At 45.3% G+C, this 22073-nt stretch overlaps 1 protein-coding gene across 1 annotated transcript in view; it reads right to left on the bottom strand.

Moving 5' to 3' along the window:
• The window catches only part of LOC101110259 (trophoblast Kunitz domain protein 1-like), a 116737-nt gene extending 103855 nt beyond the window's left edge, over positions 1-12882 (bottom strand). The window contains exon 1 of the mRNA XM_060397061.1: positions 12677-12882. The gene's annotated coding sequence lies outside the window, so the exon portion shown is untranslated. The remainder of the gene's footprint in view (positions 1-12676) is intronic.
• Positions 12883-22073: the final 9191 nt, after the last annotated feature.

Genomic DNA, 22073 nt, shown 5'->3' with positions numbered 1-22073 from the left:
AGGCGGCTACCAAAAGACTTCAATATTCCAGCCTAACAGGAAGTGTGCGCAGCTTCAGGAGGAGATCGCACTTCCTCAGGCGGCCACCAGAGGGCTGTATACAGCGGTTTCTGACGGCTGAGAAACAGTTCGGTTCAGTTCAGTTCAGTCGCTCAGTTGTGTCCGACTCTGCGACCCCACGAATCGCAGCACGGCAGGCCTCCCTGTCCATCACCAACTCTCAGAGTTCACTCAGATTCAGGTTGAGGTGTTTGTGTTCAGTCGGGTCGGACTCTGCCACCCCTATAGACTATAGCCCTCCAGGATCCTCTGTCCATGGGATTCTCCAGGCAAGAATACTGCAGTGGGCTGTCATTTTTCTTCTCCAAGGGATCTTCCCGGCCCAGGGATTGACCCTAGTCTCCTGCATGTCCTGCTTTGGCAGGTGGATTCTTTACAACTGAGCCGCCTTGGAAGCCCCAAGGAACAGGTGACTTGATCCCAAAGAGAACCAGCAGAAATCCCCAAACCCACGTACATTTTCGAGACACCAGAAGGTCAAATAAAGGGTAGCATGGGATGGACAAGGGACTCAAACTGAGTGAGGCCTGCCACTGAAGGAAAGGGGCTTTAGGTTACCTCTGAGGAAGAAAGGGACCATTTCAGGAAACAGTGACACTTTGGATAGTGGGGAACTTTCTGAAGGGGATATGAAATATGATATCCCCCCCAAAATGCTTATTTGTCCCTTTTTTAAATGCACTGGACCGCACATTTTTAAAACTGGGAACGAAGGAAACTAATACTCTATGTTCTTTTAAAAGTGTGTTGGTCTGAGGAGTTCAAAGAACTTTACACCAAAATCAATGTATCTTTCAAAATAGCAGAGTCCTTGTTTTTCTTAAAACAGATACCAGCACCTTATTTTGCAAAAAATAAAGAAACTTTGGCTCAGAGAGGTGAAAGGACTTGCCCAAGATCACACAGCAACATCCAAACCTACTGAAAGCCAAACTCTTCTAATTAGTAATTAATCTGTAACATTAAACTGTTATAAAATAATAGTTAATTTTCATTGTTACATATTAATGATTATTAATTAAACAAATTATTAGTAATAATTTGTGACTTATTTGCTCCTATTAATGTTATCAGACCAGTCATTCATTGAGGACTTAGTTTCAACACTTGTGCAAAGCATTTTACAAATATCATATCCTCTTACTTCTCATCATAATGCTCTGAGTTTCACAGAGAAAGAGAAAAGCAACCTCTGATTCCAGGAGCAGCCCTGGCACCACCGCTGGCCTTTAGTTCTCCTACTGAATGTAAATATTTCACAAAACATCAACATCAAACAAGGGTATTCTGTGATCATGATATGTTGTGACATCAACATCAAACAAGGGTATTCTGTGATCATGATATGTCGTGACAAAAATAGGATACTCTACACTCATGTTTAAACACAAATGGCTAAATTATAGAAGCCACCAAAAATGACCAAAAGTCCCCCTCTCCTGCCCCATGTGAATGACAGATGCTGACTTACCAAGTACAACTCTAAACTCCATCTTGTCTTCCCGTCTTAGAGTTAAGATTAAGATACCCAGTCAGAGAACTGCCCCGATCCTAACACCATCCATGCAGAGCAGAGCTAGCTTCCGGGAACTCTCCCCAAAATCACCTAACACAAGCCCATATCCTGTAAGTTCTAACATTCTCTTAAGGAGAGATCATATTGCTCTCCAAGATGACTCCTGTTCCTTCCTGCTGTGAATAATAAACCCAACTAGTTCAACTAGGAATAGAAGTGTTTCTCGTGGTCTCTGGCTAGAAACATTAACAAGCAGAAACATTGTCCTTACTTTATAACTAAAGAAATTAATGCTCTGAGATGCTGAGAAATTTGCCCAAGTCTACGAGGAAGTGAGTAACAGTACCGGCATCATCAGTGCTCTTGTTTATTGAAATACTGTGCTTGCTGTGGTCCCCATGCCTCACTTTACTCATCTGTCATGAAACAGATACTCTCTGACCTCCAAAGGTGTCTCCATCCTACATCTTCCCAGAGGCAGGAGCAGAAAAGCATCATCAAAGTCCCTCTGCTTGGGGCAGTGGAGACTTGCCATGTTAGGAAGCAATCTCCCTGCCTCCATTTCCTCCCTTGAAGGATTCCTAGGATGATGAAAACAATAACGCAGGCAAAATGCTAGGGCAGAGCCTGGGACACAAAAAAGGTACTTGCCTTTCTTTACCTGAAGTAAGAATCCCCGTGCCCACGCATGTCCTCAGGAGAGGGAATCCTCGGAAAAGTGGACAACTGGGCCTCGTGTCTCTACTCCTCCTGAGAGTCCAGGAGGACAGCTTGCACCCAAATGTGACCTAGCCCAAGAAGCAAAGAACGAAAGCCTTCATGTCGACTTGTCTATCTCCCGAGTCTTTGCGTAGCGTTCATGGCACTATGATGGATTGCCTTTCTGTACCTGGTAGGGTCTCGTCTGAGGACACGAAAACAGGGGAGGTATGCACTGCTCTGCAGAACAGTGAGAAGGACCACCATTTCCATGGACCCTGTTGGTTATGGTTTGTGGTTGCAAACAACCAGACTCCACTCCAGTTAGTTTAATTTGCATATGAATTTATTAAAATATAAGTTAGCAGTTTGAACATACAGAAAAGAAAATGCAACATCATTGTGGGCGATGGTGGCTTCTTTTCTGAAAAGGTCTATCCCAACACTTGCACCAAGAACCAGATACCAGAGATTCTACCTTGGCCATCCACAAGGAAAGAAGTGATGGTGGGGAGGGGGATAAAGTGAGGATGGAGTGAGAATGGGGGTAAAGACAAAAATCCTGGTAAAAATCGTAGGCTCTACAGTTCTCAGGTTTGAATGGTGTGTTCCTGCATCCCTTCCTTCCTCAAATAATTATGAACAGTCTTATTTGTGCCAGGAACTGTGCTAAGGGCTATGATAAAGTGAAGACTTGCTCTCATGGAGCTTGGAGCCAAGAGAATGAGACAGAACCAAGGTATATAGTCCCACGGGAGGAAGGAAAGAGGCAAAGTTCTGCTGAGGAGTGTAGCCTTGAGTTGGACTTGGAGGAGACTGACTGTTTCAGAAGCAGCCGCGGTCCAGCTCTGCATGGATCCTTGTCAGAGAGAGCACAGATCACAAGTCCTCCGCCAAAAGAATGGAACTTGTTGATGGACACCACTGAAGCCCCAGAGCTGGACACCTGTCATCGTGACGGATCCTAAACTTTCCTGGAAATGTGCATGCGCAGTCTTCACGGGGCTGGGATGACCAACAAGAAGTTAGTGAGTTTTCCAAGCCTAGATTGGGTGTGCAGAAGCACTACAGACAGGCTTCCTAGAGTAGCTGACTCAGTGTTCCCATCTTGGAAAGGGGAGCGTGTGAGTAGGCTCCGGTTATCATGATGGACATTCCAGCGGATAACCTTCTGCCAAGCTGGCCCCTGAAGGACGTGCTCAGTGTGTGGTTTCACAGGACAATTCAGCCGCTTCTCCTGGGACACAGCAAGGAGGAAAGACACCATGTAGGTGTGAACGGTGTGTGGTGCCCTGAGCTCCACCTGTTTCCCCAGCCTTTCCCCTCTCAAACTGCCCTGTCATTTCTCTCACCTCTGGGACCCGGACACGTGTCAGCAGGACTTCATGCAGTCCTGTGATGTGTGGAAGCTGTTCTGATTCCCCAAACAGTCACCATATATAAAGGTCTCCAGTGTCCAGCCTTGGTGTTGCAGAAACACCCAATCTTCCAGTCCTTGCAGGGACTTGTGACAGAAGACCATCTGAGAAGCCTCTGGAATTGCAGAGGCAGCGGGTCAGATATGAGGATAGTCATCACAGCTCGGCCTACAAGGTCAACAACTGAAACCACCGGTCGGTTTGCAGTAGAGAATGTTAGGGTGGTGGGGCTGGTCAGGTTGAAAAGCCACTTGACAATCTGCTTCCTGGGACCTTATTTTCATATTGCTAGTTGTGACCATGATGTGGCAATTGTGTACAAATTTATATCTCCTTCATGAAGTATTCTAAGATTAATTGGTATGATTTCTTTGATTAGCTTCAAAACACTCTGCCAAAAAACACGCAGTATGACACAGGTAAAAAGTATTCACCGCATGTCAGTAATTATTCAGCTGGGTACACGATATTGATACTGTGATTTATAATAAGAAATATTGTATTTGTTTTTCATCCATCTCCTGGAAGAGTTCCTAAACCTTGGTACTTCTTTCATATACATATTTTTTTTTCTGGTAAAATCCCAATAGTGAGATATTTAAACAATAAAAGTATACAGCACAATAAAATCTTCATCTTGATGCTAGTGAACCCCTTTGACTCTGAACAATCACCAATGGCTAATGATTGAATGTATCGTGAGTGGGTAAAGACACTTCCATAAAAAGCTCAAAGAGGAGACATTCATGTCTCCAAAGAACTGACATCGATCCAGAAAACAACATAGGTACAAGCTCCATCCTGACTCACCTGGACCAACATAGGTACAGGCTCCATCCTGACTCACCTGGACCACAGCAGCCTGCTCACTGGACCTCTGTCTCTCTCCTTCGCCCTCTAGAGGGCAGCCTAAACTGCAGTCTTGAAGATCCCAGTTCTATCCCGTGGCTCCCATTACCAAATCCTCATGACTCCCCATCGTTCTGAGTCAAATTCTGACTCAGTAAGTTTCACAAGCATAACTTGTCCCCATGGCCTCTCTGCCTGATTCCCTTCCACTGCCCTCCATTCCACTCACTCAGCTCCAACAGCCACGGTCCTGACTGCTATTCAAACACACCAGGCACTTTGACCAAAGCCTCCACTCAAACCTCTCCTTTTCACAGAGAGTTTCTCTGACGTTTACAGAAAAAGCACAACATCCTTTCTCCCCACGACTCTCTACCTTCAAAAAACTCATAACTTACCATAGGGTTTCCCCCCTTCTTTGCTATTATCTATCTCCCTCAAAGAAGGCAAGATATTTTGCCCCATTTTTGGCTACTGAGAACACTGCTTTGCAGGGACTTAATAAATGCAAATAGATTTAAGGGATTAAATAAATGCAATAAGTGCAAATAGATTTAAGGGATTAGATCTGATAGAGTACCTGAAGAAATACGGACAGAAGCTTGTGATATTATACAGGAGGCAGTGATCAAGACCATCCCCAAGAAAAAGAAATGCAAAAAGGCAAAGTGGTTGTTTGAGAAGACCTTACAAATATCTGAGAAAAGAAGAGAAGCTAAAAGCAAAGGAGAAAAGGAAAGATATAACCATTTGAATGCCGGGTTTCAAAGAATAGCAAGGAGAGATAAGAAAGCCACCCTCAGTGATCAATGCAAAGAAATAGAGGAAAACAGTATAATGGGAAAGACTAGAAATCTCTTCAAGAAAATTAGAGATACCAAGGGAACATTTCATGCAAAAATGGGCACAATAAAGGACAGAAATGGTATGGACTTAGCAGAAGCAGAAGATATTAAGAAGAGGTGGCAAGAATATACAGAAGTATTATACAAAAAAGATCTCCATGACCCAGATTACAATGATGGGGTGATCACTCCCCTAGAGCCAGACATCCTGGAGTGTGAAGTCAAGTGGGCCTTAGGAAGCATTACTACGAACAAAGCTAGTGGAGGTGAAGGTGAAGTCGCTCAGTCGTGTCCGACTCTTTGCGACCTCGTGGACTGTAACCTACTAGACTTTTTTGTCCATGGGATTCTCCAGGCAAGAATACTGGAGTGGATTGCCATTTCCTTCTCCAGGGGATCTTCCCGAACCAGGGATCAAACCCGGGTCTCCTGCATTGGAGGCAGACGCTTTAACCTCTGAGCCACCAGGAAGTGGAGGTGATCAAAATCTAATTGAGCTATTTCAGATCCTAAAAGGTGATGCCTTTAAAATGCTGCACTCAGTATGCCAGCAAATTTGGAAAACTCAGCAGTGGCCACAGGACTGGAAAAGGTCAGTTTTCATTTCAATACAAAAGAAAGATAATACCAAACAATGTTCAAACTACCACACAATTGCACTCATCTCACCTGCTAACAAAGTAATGCTCAAAATCATAGGCTTCAACAGTACGTGAACCATGAATTTCCAGATGTTCAAGTTGGATTTTAAAAAGGCAGAGAAACCAGAGATCAAATTGCCAACATCTGTTGGATCATCAAAAAACCAAGAGAGCGCCAGAAAAACATCTATTTCTGCTTTATTGACTATGCCAAATCCTTTGACTGTGTGGATCACAACAAACTGGAAAATTCTGAAAGAGATCGGAATACCAGACCACCTCACCTGCCTCTTGAGAAATCTGTATGCAGGTCAAGAAGCAACAGTTAGAACTGGACATGGAACAACAGACTGGTTCCAAATTGAGAAAGGAATAAGTCAAGGCCATATACTGTCACCCTGCTTATTTAACTTATATGCAGAGTACATCATGAGACATGCTGGGCTGGATGAAGTACAAACTGGAATCAAGATTGCTGGGAGAAATATCAATAACCTCAGATATGCAGATGACACCACTCTTATGGTAGAAAGCAAAGAAGAACTAAAGCACCTCTTGATGAAAGTGAAAGAGGAAAGTGAAAAACTGGCTTAAAACTCAACATTCAGAAAACTAAGATCACAGCATCTGGTCCCATCACTTCATGGCAAATAGGTATGGAAACAGTGACAGACTTTATTTTGGGGGGCTCCAAAATCACTGCAGATGATGACTGCAACCATGAAATTAAAAGACATTTGCTCCTTGAAAGAAAAGCTATGATTAACCTAGACAGCATATTAAAATGCAGTGACATTACTTTGCCAACAAAGGTCCATTTAGTGAAAGCTATGATTTTTCCAGTAGTCACGTATGAATGTGAAAGTTGGACTATAAAGAAAGCTGAGCACCAAAGAAGTGATGCTTTTGAAATGTAGTGTTGGAAAAGACTCTTGAGAGTCCCTTGGACAGCAAGGAGATCCTACCAGTCCATCCTAAAGGAAATCAGTCCTGGATATTCATTGGAAGGACTGATGCTGAAGCTGAAACTCCAATACTTTGGCCACCTGATGTGAAGAACTGACTCATTGGAAAAGACCCTGATGTGGGAAAGATTGAGGAGGAGAAGGGAAGTACAGAGGAAGAGATGGTTGGCTGACATCACCGACTCAATGGACATGAGTCTGAGTGAACTCCGGGAGTTGGTGATGGACAGGGAGGCCTGGCGTGCTGCAGTCTATGGAGAGCAAAGAGTCGGACACGGCTGAGCGACTGAACTGAAAATTCCCAAAAGTATCCCAACACCCACAAGGAGAAAAGTTGTGGTGGGGAGGAGCGTGAAGGTAAGGATGCAGTGAGGATGAGGGGTAGGACTAGATACTTGCTTCTAGCTCATCGGCATTCCTCTTCCGTACCTCAGATATTGACGGACTGCCTGCTTCGTGCCAGGAACTACGCTAAGCGCTAGGCACACAGCGAAGACTAGCCCTCCTGGTCCTTAGCGCTGACCGGAAGTGACAGAACCAAAGCAAGCAGGGCTATGGGAGGGAGCAAAGAGCTGGACTTCTGCTGAGGGCGGCGCTGAGAAGGAAGAGGAGAAGGCCGAATTCTTTCAGAAGCAGCCAGAGCCCAGCCCTGCGCGGGTCCTCCTTGGACGTCAGCATCTCAGCGGAGCACAGTTCACAGGTTCCCCGCAAAAAAAGAAAGGAACTTGCTGACTGACAATTCTGAAGCCCCAGACCTGAACACCGTTTATCCTGACATGTCCTCCACCACCCCAGAGATGAGCAATCCCTAGGACCCGGGTGACCAACAAGAAGAAAGTGAGTTTTCCAAGCCTAGCTGGAAAAGCCTAGCACTGTGGACCTGCTCCATGAGGTGCTGACTCAGTGTTCCCATCTGAGAAAGGGGAGCATGTGAGTAGGCTCAGATTATCATGATGGGGTTTGTAGCAGTGACCTTCTGCCAAGCTGGCCCCTGGAAGACATGCTCAGTGTGTGGTTTCATCAGACACTGCAGCCACTTCTCCTGGGCGGCAAGGAGGGAAAAAGTCACTGTGAGGTTCTGAGGTTCTGTGTGCCCCCTTGAGCTCTTACCCCAGCCCTTCCATCACCCTGTCTGCCCCCTGTCTTACCTCAGTGGCCAAGAGAGCCACCGCAGGTCCTCCTGCAGTCCGCTGCCCTCAGGAAGTTGTTCTCCTTGGCGTCACACCCACCATATATAAAAGGCTCCCAGAACATGGAGCTGACACTGAAGAAGTACCTGATGTTCACACCCTTGCAGGGACCCCTGTATGGAGGCTCCAGGCTGAAGTGAGGCTGCAGGACTGCAAGGATGGCAGGAGCCCTGGGTCAGTTATGTAGATACTCATTATAGCTTGAGTACAAAGTCAACAACTGCAACAATCAGCTTGTCTGCAATAGAGTGGTGGGGCATGTGTTGTAAAGAATTAAAAGACCATTCAGATTACTGTTAATGTTGTGCCATGACCGTGATATGGTAATCTGTAAAAAATTATATCTCCTTCATGAAGTATATATGGATTGATTAGCACGATGCCTCAGATTAGCTTCAAAATAATTCATGAAAAATAAGAGGACCTACGTCAATAATACTCTCCTCATCAGTAACTGTTTAAGCTGAATGATGAATAAATGGATTTTATAATACTATTCTCTGTACTTAGGTGAAAGGTTGAAAGTTTCCACTGTTAAAAAAAAATGTGTGAAGGGACTTCCCTGATGGTCCCCTGGTTAGGGGCACAGGTTCAATCCCTGGTTGGGGAACTAAAATCACACACATACACACACACACACTCACAAAAGCATGTGTATGTCATGTATTTGTACTTGTCCATCTCTGTGTGTGCAGCCAAAAAAGAAGGTGTGAAGGCACCAGTCAGAATGGCCATCATCAAAAAGTCTACAAACAATAAATGCTGGAGGAGATGTGGAGAAAAGGGAATGCTCTTGCACTGTTGATGGGAATGTAAATTGATACAGCCACTATGGAAGACAATATGCAGATTCCTTAAAAAAAAAAACTAAGAATAAAACCCCCATATGACCCAGCAATTCCACTCCTAGGCATATACTCTGAGAAAACCAAAACTGGAAAAGACACATGTATCCCATTGTTCATTGCAGCACTATTTATAGTAGCTAGAACATGGAATCATCCTGGATGTCCACTGACAAACACATAGATAAAAAGTTGTGGTACATATACACAATGGAATATTACTCAGCCATGAAAAGGAACGCATTTGAGACTGTTCTAGTGAGGCAGATGAACCTAGAGCCTATTATACAGAGTGAAGTAAGTCAAAAAGAGAAAGATAAATACCATGTACTAACACATATATACGGAATCTAGAAAAATGGTATTGAAGAATTTATTTGCAGGGCAGCAGTGGAGAAACAGACATAGAGACTAGACTTACGGACACGGGGAGAGGGGAGGAGAGAGTGAGATGTATGGAAAGAACATAGACACTTACATTACCATATGTAAAATAGATAGCCAACGGGAATTTGCTGTATGGCTCAGGAAAGTCAAACAGGGGCTCTGTATCAACCCAGAGGGGTGAGATGGGGAGAGAAATGGGAAGAAGTTTCAAGAGGGAGGTGATATATGTATCCCTATGGCTGATTCATGTTGAGATTTGACAGAAAACAACAAAATTATGTACAGCAATTATCCTTCAACTAAATAATAAATAAAAGGAAAAAATAAATGGAAAGAAACAATGGAGAAGTAACCAAAAAAAAAAAAAAAAAAGGTGTGAAGGAATCATGCTGCAAAATCATGGAAGAAAACAAACCAGTGTATTAACAGGGATCACCTCCTAGAGACTGGAATAATGGAATATTGACATTGCAGTTTATGATAAAGAAATATTTGTTCTTTGTGCCATTCTTGGCAAACAGCTCCTAAGACCCTGAAATTCTGAAGCTGTTTTTTGTTATGGGAAGGGGAGTAACTAGTGAAGAGCCCCTAGGTGACCCAAGATTGGGTACTGCGTGACCAAAGAGAGGGTTGGGACTTTCACTGCTCACCTCCTCCATGACCTCCCCCGGCCCAGCTTAGGGAGGGGAGAGGAGCTGTCTGTTGAAAAATCTCCAATGGCTAATGATTTAATGCATCATGACTAGGTAATGAAGCCTCCATCAAACCCTCAACAGAGCAAGGCATTCATGTTCTTCAAGAGAACTGAGATGGACCCAGCAAACAATACAGGTACCTACTCCGTCACTGCTCACCTGGGCCACTGCAGCGCCTTGCTCCCCAGACCTCTGTCTCTGCCCTTCATCTCCTGGAGACACTCTGCTCTGCAGCCTCAGGGAGTCCCTTAAAACTTGAGCCCTATTGCATGGCTCCCATGACCAATCCCTCAGTGACTCCTCAGCTCTCTCAGAGCCAAACTTGGATTCTTATAAAGTCGTACAAGGCTCCTCATGACCTGCCCCCGTGGCCTCTCTGCCTCATCCCCTTCCACTCCCCTCCCCTCACCCTCTCAGCTCCAGCCACCCTGGTCCTGGCTGCTGCACAAACACACCAAGCTCATTTTTGGCAGCCGCTGCCTCCTTATAAAAGAGGGTTTCCCTGACCCTCTATAGAATTAGTACAGCCTCCTTTATCCCCTTCACTCTTTTTCTTCACATCACTCATTGCCATCTGGCAGAGGACTTTTCCCTTTCTCTATGATCTGTCTCCCTCCAAGGAGGCAAGTTGGGCTTCCCTTGTGGCTTAGCTGGTAAAGAATCTGCCTGCAATGCGGGAGACCTGGGTTCAATCCCTGGGTTGGGAAGATCCCCTGGAGAAGGGAAAGGGTACCCACTCCAGTATTCTGGCCTGGAGAATTCCATGGACTGTATAGTCCATGGGGTTACAAATAGTCCTACATGACTGAGCAACTTTGACTTTCAAGGAGGCAAGTTATTTTGCTATTTTGTGTACAGCTGTTTCCCTACATCAAGAACAATGCTTTTAGGGACTTGAGAGGTATTTGTTAAAGGAATCAACTTCCCATTCCATGTCCAAGCCAAGAACACAGCTGTTGAATAGAATGGATATCATTCAATCGCTGTTTGACGATGAGGCAAGTCAACATAACTATGAATCCAGCACTAACATTCTATATCTTGAGAAGATAATAAAATAATAGACATAGGAGACAAAAGGAAGGGCCTTGAGTTTTGACTAACATTGTTCCAGTCTGGAAAAAGTAGCCTTGACCCCGCAAGAGAACCTGGATCTCCCTGCAGTTGTCTCAGGCAGAGCAGAAACTCAGCTGCCTGCCCCTACCCCTGCCTTTCTAATTAACTTTAATGATAGAGAAATAATCATTATTTGATACCAAGATATTTGGAGCAGGGAAGGAAAAGGTAGGTATAGCAACTCTTCCAGATCTTCCAGATGAAAATATGTTGACGGAAAATGTACATCACTGGTTATGAAATGTCATTGTGCGTGCTAATTCACTTCAGTTGTGTCCGACTCTTGGTAACCCCATGGACTGTAGCCTGCCAGGCTCCTCTGTCCATGGGATTCTCCAGACAAGAATATTGGAGTGGGTTGCCGTACCCTCCTCCAGGGGATCTTCCTAACCCAGGGATCGAACCCGCATCTCTAATGTTTCCTGGATTGGCCGGTGGGTTCTTTACAACTCACACCACTTGGAAAGCCCATGCAATGTGATTAAACTCTCAATATTCATGACTGGTCATCCCTTAAAAGAACCTGTGTAACAGGTAACCCCGCCCCCCATTCAAGTGAGGAAACCGGAGATGACTTGCCCCGGGCATGTAACTACTAAATTCACTATAATATAATCATGTCACATCCCATTTGATAGAGTACCTGATTCTGCCAAGGAATTCTTATAAAGTAGATAATTGACAGTCATTGCTGGGAGCACAGACCCACACTAATTACACCCCTGGGTCCTGAGCCACAGTCATCCAGTCACAGGGAAGAGCTAGTCTGGGTTTTGTCCCTGACAGCAAATACTTGGTGTCCCTACCTATACCAACCAGTTCTGAAATGCCCACTGGGCATCCCACAAGTCAGTTCACTTGAATTGTGGTGTTAGGCAATTTTACTGAGGCTTCAGTAAGTAGGCAAATTGATTGAATCATTGATCATTGGTGATTGAACTCAGTCTCAGTACCTCCCCTCCCCTCTCCCCAGAAGTACTAGGGGTTTAGAGTTCTAATTCTCTGATCACCTGATGAGATTTTTTTTGGAGACAAGCCCCATCCTGAAACTACTCTGGGTCCCTTGCTTTGACTCATCACATTACCTTACAAAAGACGGTGAATCCCAAACAGGATGTCTGGGCCAGGAACCAGAACAAGGATCAAGTACTGATCTTTTCATTAAACTACAGTAAGGTTTGAGGACAAGGCAGAGACTAGGAACAGAGAGTCTCAGCGATCAGGTCCCTGATGTCATATAGTTGAGCAGGAAACTTTTTTTATGCTGGAAACATGATGATTTCTTCCTGAAAGTCAGCGAACATCCCTGGAGTTAAAACTGCCCAATTTCTCAGGAGAAATCCGGAGAGGGTTGGCAGTGTCCACCCCATCCCTGTTCCCCAGCCCCTTTCATGGACTCCCCTCATCATCCCACTCCCAATCTGTAGAGGAGAGGTGAGCCAGGACTTACCATTGTCCTTGCAGCTGGTGTCACCCACTGGGGTGCTGGTCATCAGGGTGCCCAGGAGAAAGAGAAGGGCTGCAGAGAGACAGAGCCGCCTTATCTTCGTGGCCCTCAGGAGGGCTCCTGAGGATGCTGGGGATGGACTGGGCTTTCAATATCCTGGCTGAGGGGTGGGATCCAGTGATGAGGAAGGGAAGTGGGCAAGGGGAGGAGTTGGGTCAGTCCTGTTTATTGCTTAATCTCCCCACCTAACCAGGGTTCCCATTTCTGCGTGCAGGGGCCAAATGCCCAATAACAGCACTTCTCAGACTTGATGATGCCTGTGGGTCTCATGGAAACAAGGATTGTGATCAGACAGGTGGAACTGTGTCCAGTATGGTCACTCAGGAGGCACCCCAGCACCTAGAACAGTGCCTGCACTGATGGACATCTGTGAATGGATGACAGCCGATCAAAGGACAGATAAGCGATCAGCAGTGTGTGAGCTCCAGTCCCCCATTTCAGCCTCCTGTAGGTGTTATCACATCTGGGCATCAATGCCCTTCCCCCGCCCTCCCACCTCACCTACCTCAGGAGGCAGCTATGACAAAGGCCCCTTCCTGCAAGCATTGCGGTAACATCTCAAACAGATGGAAATTGCAGTTTACCTGCAGAGGCGCAGGCAGTAGCTGAGCTAGGGGAAGACAATTTCTCCTGGGGGGCCTGGTGCGAGGGACAAAGATCCTCCTTTTCTGGGGACAGAAAGGAGTAAGGGGAGGGGGCAGAGGGGAAGCAGGGAGCTGAACATGTCTCTGCAGCATGATCACCTGCCATCCCTCACCTGGTTTTAGCCACAGGAAATCTGTCTGAGTGGACCTCGAGGCTGGAGTGGATTTGTAGGGGGCTTGGAAGATTGCCTGCAGCCATCCCTTCTCTCTACTCTCTCCTCAGTGGTTTTGCAATCAGAGCACCTCAGTCTGAATCCCAGCTCTGCCTCCTTCTTACTTTGTGACCTGGGGCCAGAATCTCCCAGAGCCCCATGTCTTCAGGTGTCAGATGAGTCATGCCCTCATCACGAGGTTGCTGTGGAAGCAATGGAGGCAACAGACAGACATTCCTTCTCCCAGAAAAGTCAAAGTCCCTTGTAATAATAATTATAATGAGTAATGACAGCAGTTAACACTTAGCTCCTTCTGTGTGCAGTCATTATACTAAGCATTTGATGTACATTATCTCATCTAATCCTCAGGATAATCCTAAAAGAGAGGGTGAGGAAATCTTCATATTTTCTAACAATACAGATGAGAAATTTGAGGCAACAAGAAATTCGTCATTTGACTAAGGTCATACTGGGTAGACAGGACTTGAACCCAAGAAACTGGCTGCATCCAGTCTGTGCCATGCACTCTGCTGCTTTGTAAGGAATGAAGTGTGGTGTACATGTGAGGGTTTACACACCCTCCCCCTTCACTCCTCCCATCTATTCACTCCCCATTATAGCCGTGTGCAACAAGGCTCTCCCATACATGCTTACTCATCCACACACAGACACGCATCTTCCCACTGACACATACACACACACTAACAGCTACCCGTGCCAAGATGCTACACAATTCCCTTTGTGGAAAACTTTATCCCCTTTAATGCTCACATCAAATCTCTCCTCTCTAGGAGATGTTTCCACCTTGCCACCTATCACAGAGACAGAAAAAATGAAGCACAGAGAGGTGAAGGCATCACCCAACACCAAACTGCTGATCAGCAGTAAAAATAAGACCACAGTAAAAATAAAACAAAGCTAGAGCCCAGTCTTCTAGGCAATTACACACACACACACCCCATGCTCCACTTCCAGGGTCAAGGAGAAGGAAGCCAGGCTCACTGTCTAGAAGGTCCAAGAACATGCCCAGATAAATGTCAGGCAGGCTCAGAGCAGGGAGGTGAGCTGAGAGGACAGGGAGGGTTGGTGGCCAGCCTTTGAAATGGGGCAGTCTTGTGGGACCGCATCTTCCACCTGTGAGGTCTGCTCTAACTCTGGAGATTTTGTCAAAACGGAACTGACTGGGAGATGGCCAGTTGGTGTTGGAGAATTGGCTGGTGTTGGAAGGAATACCAAGAATTTGGTGTCTGGGAAAAACCCAGGGCCACTCATCTCTGGGCTTCAGTGGCTGAGATGAGGCTTAGGGACAGGAGAGTGATGAGTGTGGGGCAGTGCGTCCAGAAACTATTACCCAACACTTGCATTTTAACAGTTCTTGCAGATGTCAGGAGCTCTATCCAGTGGATTTTGACAGAATAATGTCTTGACTTGAACTTACCACTCACTAAGTGACTGAGGGCCACTCACTAATCTGCAATTTTCCCGTGTGGAAACAGGTGACATCGGCCATGCAGGTCCTGGGAAGGGATTCCCTCTCTCACAGAAAGAGTTTATTTCCACAGTTTATGGCCAAGATATCCATTTCCACCAAGACGTTGTTACCAAGTCTGCTGCTGCTGTTGCTGCTGCTGCTGCTAAGTCACTTCAGTCGTGTCCGACTCTGCAACCCTGTAGACAGAAGCCCACCAGGCTCCCCCGTCCCTGGGATTCTCCAGGCAAGAACACTGGAGTGGGTTGCCATTTCCTTCTCCAATGCGTGAAAGTGAAGTCACTCAGTCGTGTCTGACTCTTCGAGACCCCATGGACTGCAGCCTACCAGGCTCCTCCACCCATGGGATTTTCCAGGCAAGAGTACTAGAGTGGGGTGCCATTGCCTTCTCCATTACCAAGTCTAAGCTCACTCTATTCACTGCACAACAGGTCAATAAATCAGGAGATGAGGCGTGGAGAATTAGGGCAGACCAAGAAGAAGATGGCAGGCTATTGTCTCAAATTAACCATCTTAAGGCATCTGGATGCCAGGATCTTTATTACAAAAGAGAATGGGAGGTGGTAAGGAAGTAAAGTAAAAAGACCGTAAGTCTTACAAGTATCTCCTGGAATGACCAGCTTCAGGGAGGGAACGTGTTCATTACTTTTTTCTTGGGGCTATTCATAGGTGGACAGGGTCAGGTGTTCAGTGCCCTGAACAAAGGCACTTTGGTTGAACATTCAGACAAAGGGGCAGGGTTCCCCAAGGCAGGCCATCATGTACAGACAGTATCCTTTTAGTGAACAGAAGCAATGAGAAACAAGGGTGAAAGCAAAAGAAAAGATTCAGCATGTAGTCAGGGATTCTATTCTACCCTGTAACAACCACTCTCCTAGTAAAAATATTTGTCTGTCAAAGACTGATGTTATTTCTCCATTATTAAAATTAATCAGAAAGTCCTGGAACAGCTGAGCAGAGCTCCTGCTCTGCCTAACGGAGCTGCACCAAGACAGGCACAGACAGCTTCACGGGAGAAGGGCGGAAAAGCGAGTCCCAGGGAAGGGAGGATGAGTTCAGTTTGGTAAAAGTTGAGTCCAAGGTGCCTGTAGAGCATTTATGGGAAGATGTTGAGGAGACATTGATTCATCCACTCACACGTTTGGAAACGCTGATCACAGATAGAATGTGAATTTCCCTGGTAGCTCAGACTGTAAAGAATCCCCCTGCCAATGCAAGAGACCTGGATTCAAACCCTGGATTGGGAAGATCCCCTGGAGAAGGGAATGGCAATCCACTCCAGTATTCTTGCCTAGAGAATTCCATGGACAGACCAAGGGGTCGCAAAGAGTGAGTCACAGCTGAGCAGCCAACTGTGGAGGAGATGTGTAGAGTGAGGGGCTTTTCAGGGTACAGAGTACCATCCCCTCTCAGGAAATACCACCCTTACAGCACCTCGATGTGTTCACTTCCCTGGAAGCTCTCCAAAACCCCAGTTATTTAGGGGCTTTTATTGAGGTTTCACTAGGTCCTGAAATTGATTGAATTGTCAGTCACTGGTGACTGAATTCCATCTCAGCACCTTTCCCTATACCCAGAAGTCGGCAGAGTTGAATATTCTAAACTTATAATAATCAACTGATTGGTTTTTCAGTGTGATCCTGAAGCTATGTCCAGACTTCTTTTACAGTCATCTCACTGCCATATAAAAGTAAATTTCAAGAGCTTCCAGAGGCTGTTCCATGAATCAGGACAACAGTAAAAATTGATCTTTTGATTCCACTACAGTGAAGTTCAGGAATAAGGCAGTGACCAAGAATCGTCTCAGAAATGGGATCCCTGGTCTGGTAGAATGAGATGGGATTTTCTTTTAATATAAATTTATTCATTTTAATTGGAGGCTAATTACAATATTGTATTAGCTGAACACATAATGATTCCTTTTGAGAGTTAGGAAACATCCCTGAGATAAAACTGCCCAACTATCTAAAAAATCCAGAGATGGTTAATAACGCAGCACCCAACCCATCCCAGATCCCCAGTCCCTTCCATGATGAGAAATGGAATCAACTCAGTCTCTCAGTTGTGTCTGACTCTTTGCGACCCCATGGACTGCAGCACGCCAGGCTTCCCTGTCTATCACCAACTCCCGGAGTTTACTCAAACGCATGTCCATCGAGTCAGTGATGCCATCCAACCGTCTCATCCTCTGTCATCCCCATCTCCTCCTGCCTTCACTCTTTCCCAGTATCATGGACTATTTCCAGCCAGATCAGTAAACAAAGGGTATCACAGTCATCAGCAATTGGAGCCATCAGGTAATGTGAGCTAGTGAGCCCTGAGGAAACTCAGGATGTGAAAACGGCCCAGAGAGCTGAGGTGCATACCACAGGAATGATTTCAATGAGCCCAGACTCTTCCAACTCCCCATAAATAGAAAAGTGCTAAATTCTTTAATTTGGGATACCTGGTTTTCTTCAATTTTCAATAATCTGTTGACATTCAGATTACCTGCCATTTGTTGCAAAACTTCTATATAACCTGGCTCCCTCTCCCCAACCCACTTGCCTCCTCAGAGCAGTTCTGTCAGGGTTAACTGAGATGGTGTCTCCCAGGTTTGAAGTCCTAAAAATTTCTGCCAAATAAAACAACTCTCAACTTTGAAGCTGCATCTTTTTTTCCCCAGCAGACAACTGATCCCTTCATTCCCCCTACCCCCCACCCACACTCTGCCTGTAGAGGAGAGGTGAACTGGGACTTATCCTGGGCCTGGTTGCTGGTTTCACCCCCTTGGGTGTGGGCCACTGGGGTACCCATGATGACAACGAGAAGGGCTGCAGAAAGGCAGATCTGGTTCATCCCTGTGGTTGCAGGACGGCTTCTGCAGATGCAGGGGCTCTGACAGAGCTTCTCACACCCCTGTTGAGAGGTGGGTACAGGCAACAGGGAGAGGAGTAAGGAAGGGGAGGATCTGGGGTCAGGCTTGTCCAGTGGGAAATCTCCCCACACAACCAGAATTCCTGCTTATGTCCGCTAGGGAAAATGCCCAGTAACAGTGCTTCTTAAACTTGACTCCGCCTGTCGGTCTGGTGGAAATAAAAACACATTCTGATTCCCCAGGTCTGGGTGAGGCCTGAGAAGCAACATTCCTAACAGACTCCCTGTTACAGGTGTGTCCCAGTCCATTTCCTCTCCTATTAAACGATCCATAAAACCACGCTTTGAAAGCAAGCCTGGAGGAGCCCTCACTGGGCTGGAGGAGAAACCGTCATCTGTAATCATTTTTAATGTGGCTATTGCCTCTTTACCTCTAGGGTCTAAGGCAGAGAAAAGCTGCCTCCCCCATGCACCTTGGGAAAGTGAAAGAGGAGCCAAGATCAGGAAGAGCTGACTCAGAAAACCCCACATTCTCTCCCACTAACTTGCACCCCTTCCTAATGCTCCACCTTTACCTTACTTCTTTGGAATGGTCACATGCTATATGATAAGTGCATATGACAAGTACAAGTCACTGAACTTCCTTTGCAAAAATAAAGGGTCTTCTTCCATCCCTCAAGGATGAAATGACTGATGAGACCCCCATTCTCTTCTCCCTCACTCAGGACTCATGTCTTTGGTGATGCTGTACAGATGAAATTTGTTTTTCTCCTGTTTATCTGTCTTATGTTGATTTTATTACCAAATCAGCCAAGGAATCTAGAAGGGAAATAGGGAAATATTTCCTCCCCTACAACAGTAGGACGACCTGGGTTTGCAAATTACTTAGTGTTCCGGGGCTTCAGTGCCTTCATCTGTAAAGTGAGACTGTTTATAAAAAATCAACCTCATGTATTCAGGATGCTGTGAACACATGTGACCAATGAAGAGAGAATGCTCAGCTCTGTGCCCCTGGGTGGTAAATGCTCCAAGATTTCAGGACTCCTGTTAAATCATCAATGTGACACCCAACTCCCAGTAAGAATGTTTGGATCAGATCCCAGGCCTGTGCTGAAATAAATATCTAGACCCAAGATGTCTGAGGGGCTGTGTTAGCAACCTTAAACTTTATTCTGTGTTCTTATAAATGGTCCACAGTCCTTTGGAGCCTTGGGAGTGGAGACTGCCCACTTCATGGAGTTTTAAGTAAAGTTTGTGTCCCCTAAACTGTCATCTTTAGTCATTTTTAATGTGGGTATTGCCTCTTTACCTCTGGGGGTCTAAGGTATCTCTAACTGAGGTCAGCAGTGCAGAAAGTATATGCCCATGTGCCTGACCACAGTAAAAACCCAAGACTTCCAGGAGTGAGCTTCCCTAGTTGGCAACACCCTGGACATGTTGGGTTGAGGGAACCAAGCAGAGGCTTGTGCTTGTGTTCCTCCAGCTTTGCCACATGCATTTTCTCCCTCTGTTGATTCTACTCTGCATGCATTTGCTATAAGCTTAAGTATAACTTTGTGTCCCATGAGTCCTTTTATGACTTAAACCTGAATGTTGAGTAATGGAATATTTTCTGCCATATCAGTTAAAAACAGATATGACAGTCCCCTACAATTGCAGCCACCATGGAATGTAAGCTGGTGAGCCCTGAGGGAACTCAGATAGGAAAGAACACCTGTTATCAAGCAGCCATCAGACTGCAGCCACTCCCCAGGGTGAGCCCCAAGGGAACTCAGGTGTGAAAACACAGGACACTGGTCCCAGACAGCTGAGGTGCGTATCATAGGAATGATTTCAGCAAGCTGCTGACTTAAAAACAACACACAATGTGAGCGTTGCCAGTTAAGTTTTACTGGGGGCAAAATGAGGATCACAGCCCAGAAGACGCATCTCAGATAATCCTGAGGAACTCCTCCAAAGACATAGGGCAGGACAGTGTATATGTGGTTTTGGTATAGGGAGAGCACATGCAATCAAGCACATATATTTTGTAGAAAATTTCTTCTAGTCTCATGAAGCTTCTGCTAGTCTTGAGAAACAGTTGTCACCATGAGGGTTTTAATGCTTTTCTAGATATGAGGAGATACAGAATTGGACTCATAACATCAGCTCCTGAAATATCTAACCTGGATACCTGCCCTGCCACCTTTTTCCTGAGCACAGAGTGCCTCATTTCTGCTCTCCATTCACTGAACATTCAATGAACTCCTTCAGGGAATGTGGCAGCACACGATTTAATCCTTATAGAGGTAATTCGCAAGCACCCATGGCAACTGCCAATTTGCAGCTGACAATGCCTCCTCATGGTCACGTTGTTCAGTGGTCAAGTCACATCTGACTCTGTGACCCTGGGGACTGCAGCACACCAGGCTTCCCTGTCCTTCCCTGTCTCCTGGAGTTGGCTCAAACTCATGTCCATTGAGTCAGTGATGCCATCCAACCATCTCATCCTCTGTCGCTCCCTTCTCTTCCTGCCCTCAATCTTTCCCAGCATCAGGGTCTTTTCAAATGAGTCAGCTCTTCACATCAGGCAGCCAAAATGTTGGAGCTTCAGCTTCAGCATCAGTCCTTCCAATGAACATTCGGGACTGATTTCCTTTGGGATTGACTGGTTTGATCTCCTTGCAGTCCAAGGGACTCTCAAGTCTTCTCAAGCACCACAATTCAAAATCATAAATTCTTCAGCATTCAGCCTTCTTTATGGTCCAACTCTCACATCCATACCAGACTACTGGAAAAACCATAGCTTTGACTATATAGACCATTGTTGGCAAAGGGATGTCTCCGCTTTTTAATATTCTGTTGGGGCTTCCCCTATAGCTCAGTCTGTAAAGAATCTGCCTGCAGCGCAGGAGACTGGGGTTTGATCCCTGGATCAGGAAGATCCCCTGGAAAATGAAATGGCAACCCACTCCAGTATCCTTGCCTGGAAAATCTCATGGACAGAGGAGCCCGTGGGCTGCAGTCCATGGGGTTGCAAAGAGTTGGGCAAGACTGTGCGACTAACACTTACCCTAGGTTTGTCATAGCTTTTCTTCCAAGGAGCAAGCGTCTTTTAATTTCATCTCATGGTGGTCATAAGTTCAGCCATAATTTGGGAGGCATTTCATGACCGTTTTGTCCCACATTGCTAGAAAGGCTCATTCCTAGTTCTCGTGAAGATTTCTGATAGGCCATTCAGTGTGCTGTTACTGGACTAGGTTCTATCAACATTGAAAGGGCTCTGGACTAACCTGTCTTACTTAAACTATTATAGTCCAGGACAAATTCCCTCTTGTTGTATCTTCCCATATCTAGAGTTATACTGTTGTAATCAGTGACCACATAGAGAATTATATATTCGATCAACTGTTTCAAGTCCCCTAATCATCATTATTGTCATTGGAGATTCAGTCACACATTTGGGAATGCAAGAAACAGCAATCTTATAAAACGGACAAAGTACAAATAACATAACTAATAGCGTTATTAAAGTCATAAGTAAGAATTAAGCCAAGAACTTCTGTTAGGTATAGCCCTGTATATTCTTAAGCTGTCTGACTTAGTCTATTCTATACCAATCTTTTTTGTTGGGGTGGGGGGAAAATTATATATTGGCACTGCCGTAAAGGCTCCCAGCCCAATTTCCTAGTGTTACTAAGCTGGTTATCCTTAGTATAACTTAATTGTTCCCAAGATAAAGGGGGGCCTTTAATCTTAAATGATCATAGTCTGGTGTTAACCACATAACCCATAATCCATGTGAGAGGTTTTATTGCTTGGTTGAATTTTTGCTTGTTGCTCTGATTGAGCTTGAGTAGTTTAGAGGAAAATTCATACTATGGCCACGGTCAGAGGTATTATTAATTGGTCAGGTGAAAAGAGTCCACCTAGTAATATCAAGTGTAACCTGGACAGGACTGAACTTTCTTTCTTCTAAAACAAAACTTTAAAGATCATCCAATTAGAGCCTTGGAGTAGAGAAATCCACCAAGGTAATCTAGAAGTACTTGACACAGATAATTACCACAACCCAACAACTGGATTGATTTTTAAAACTAGCATAGGTTGGTGTCCATGATAGAAAAACAATTGATTTATATGCAAAAGTCTAATAAGTCAAGAAAACATTATAAGTGATTGATCATATGACTCAGGTCCAGCATTTGGATAAGCTGTCT

Source organism: Ovis aries, chromosome 13, assembly GCF_016772045.2.
Source record: "Ovis aries strain OAR_USU_Benz2616 breed Rambouillet chromosome 13, ARS-UI_Ramb_v3.0, whole genome shotgun sequence".
In the NCBI taxonomy this organism is placed as follows: Eukaryota; Metazoa; Chordata; class Mammalia; order Artiodactyla; family Bovidae; genus Ovis; species Ovis aries.
The sequence above is the reverse complement of the archived record's forward strand: the minus strand, read 5'-3'. Positions and strand labels throughout refer to the sequence as shown.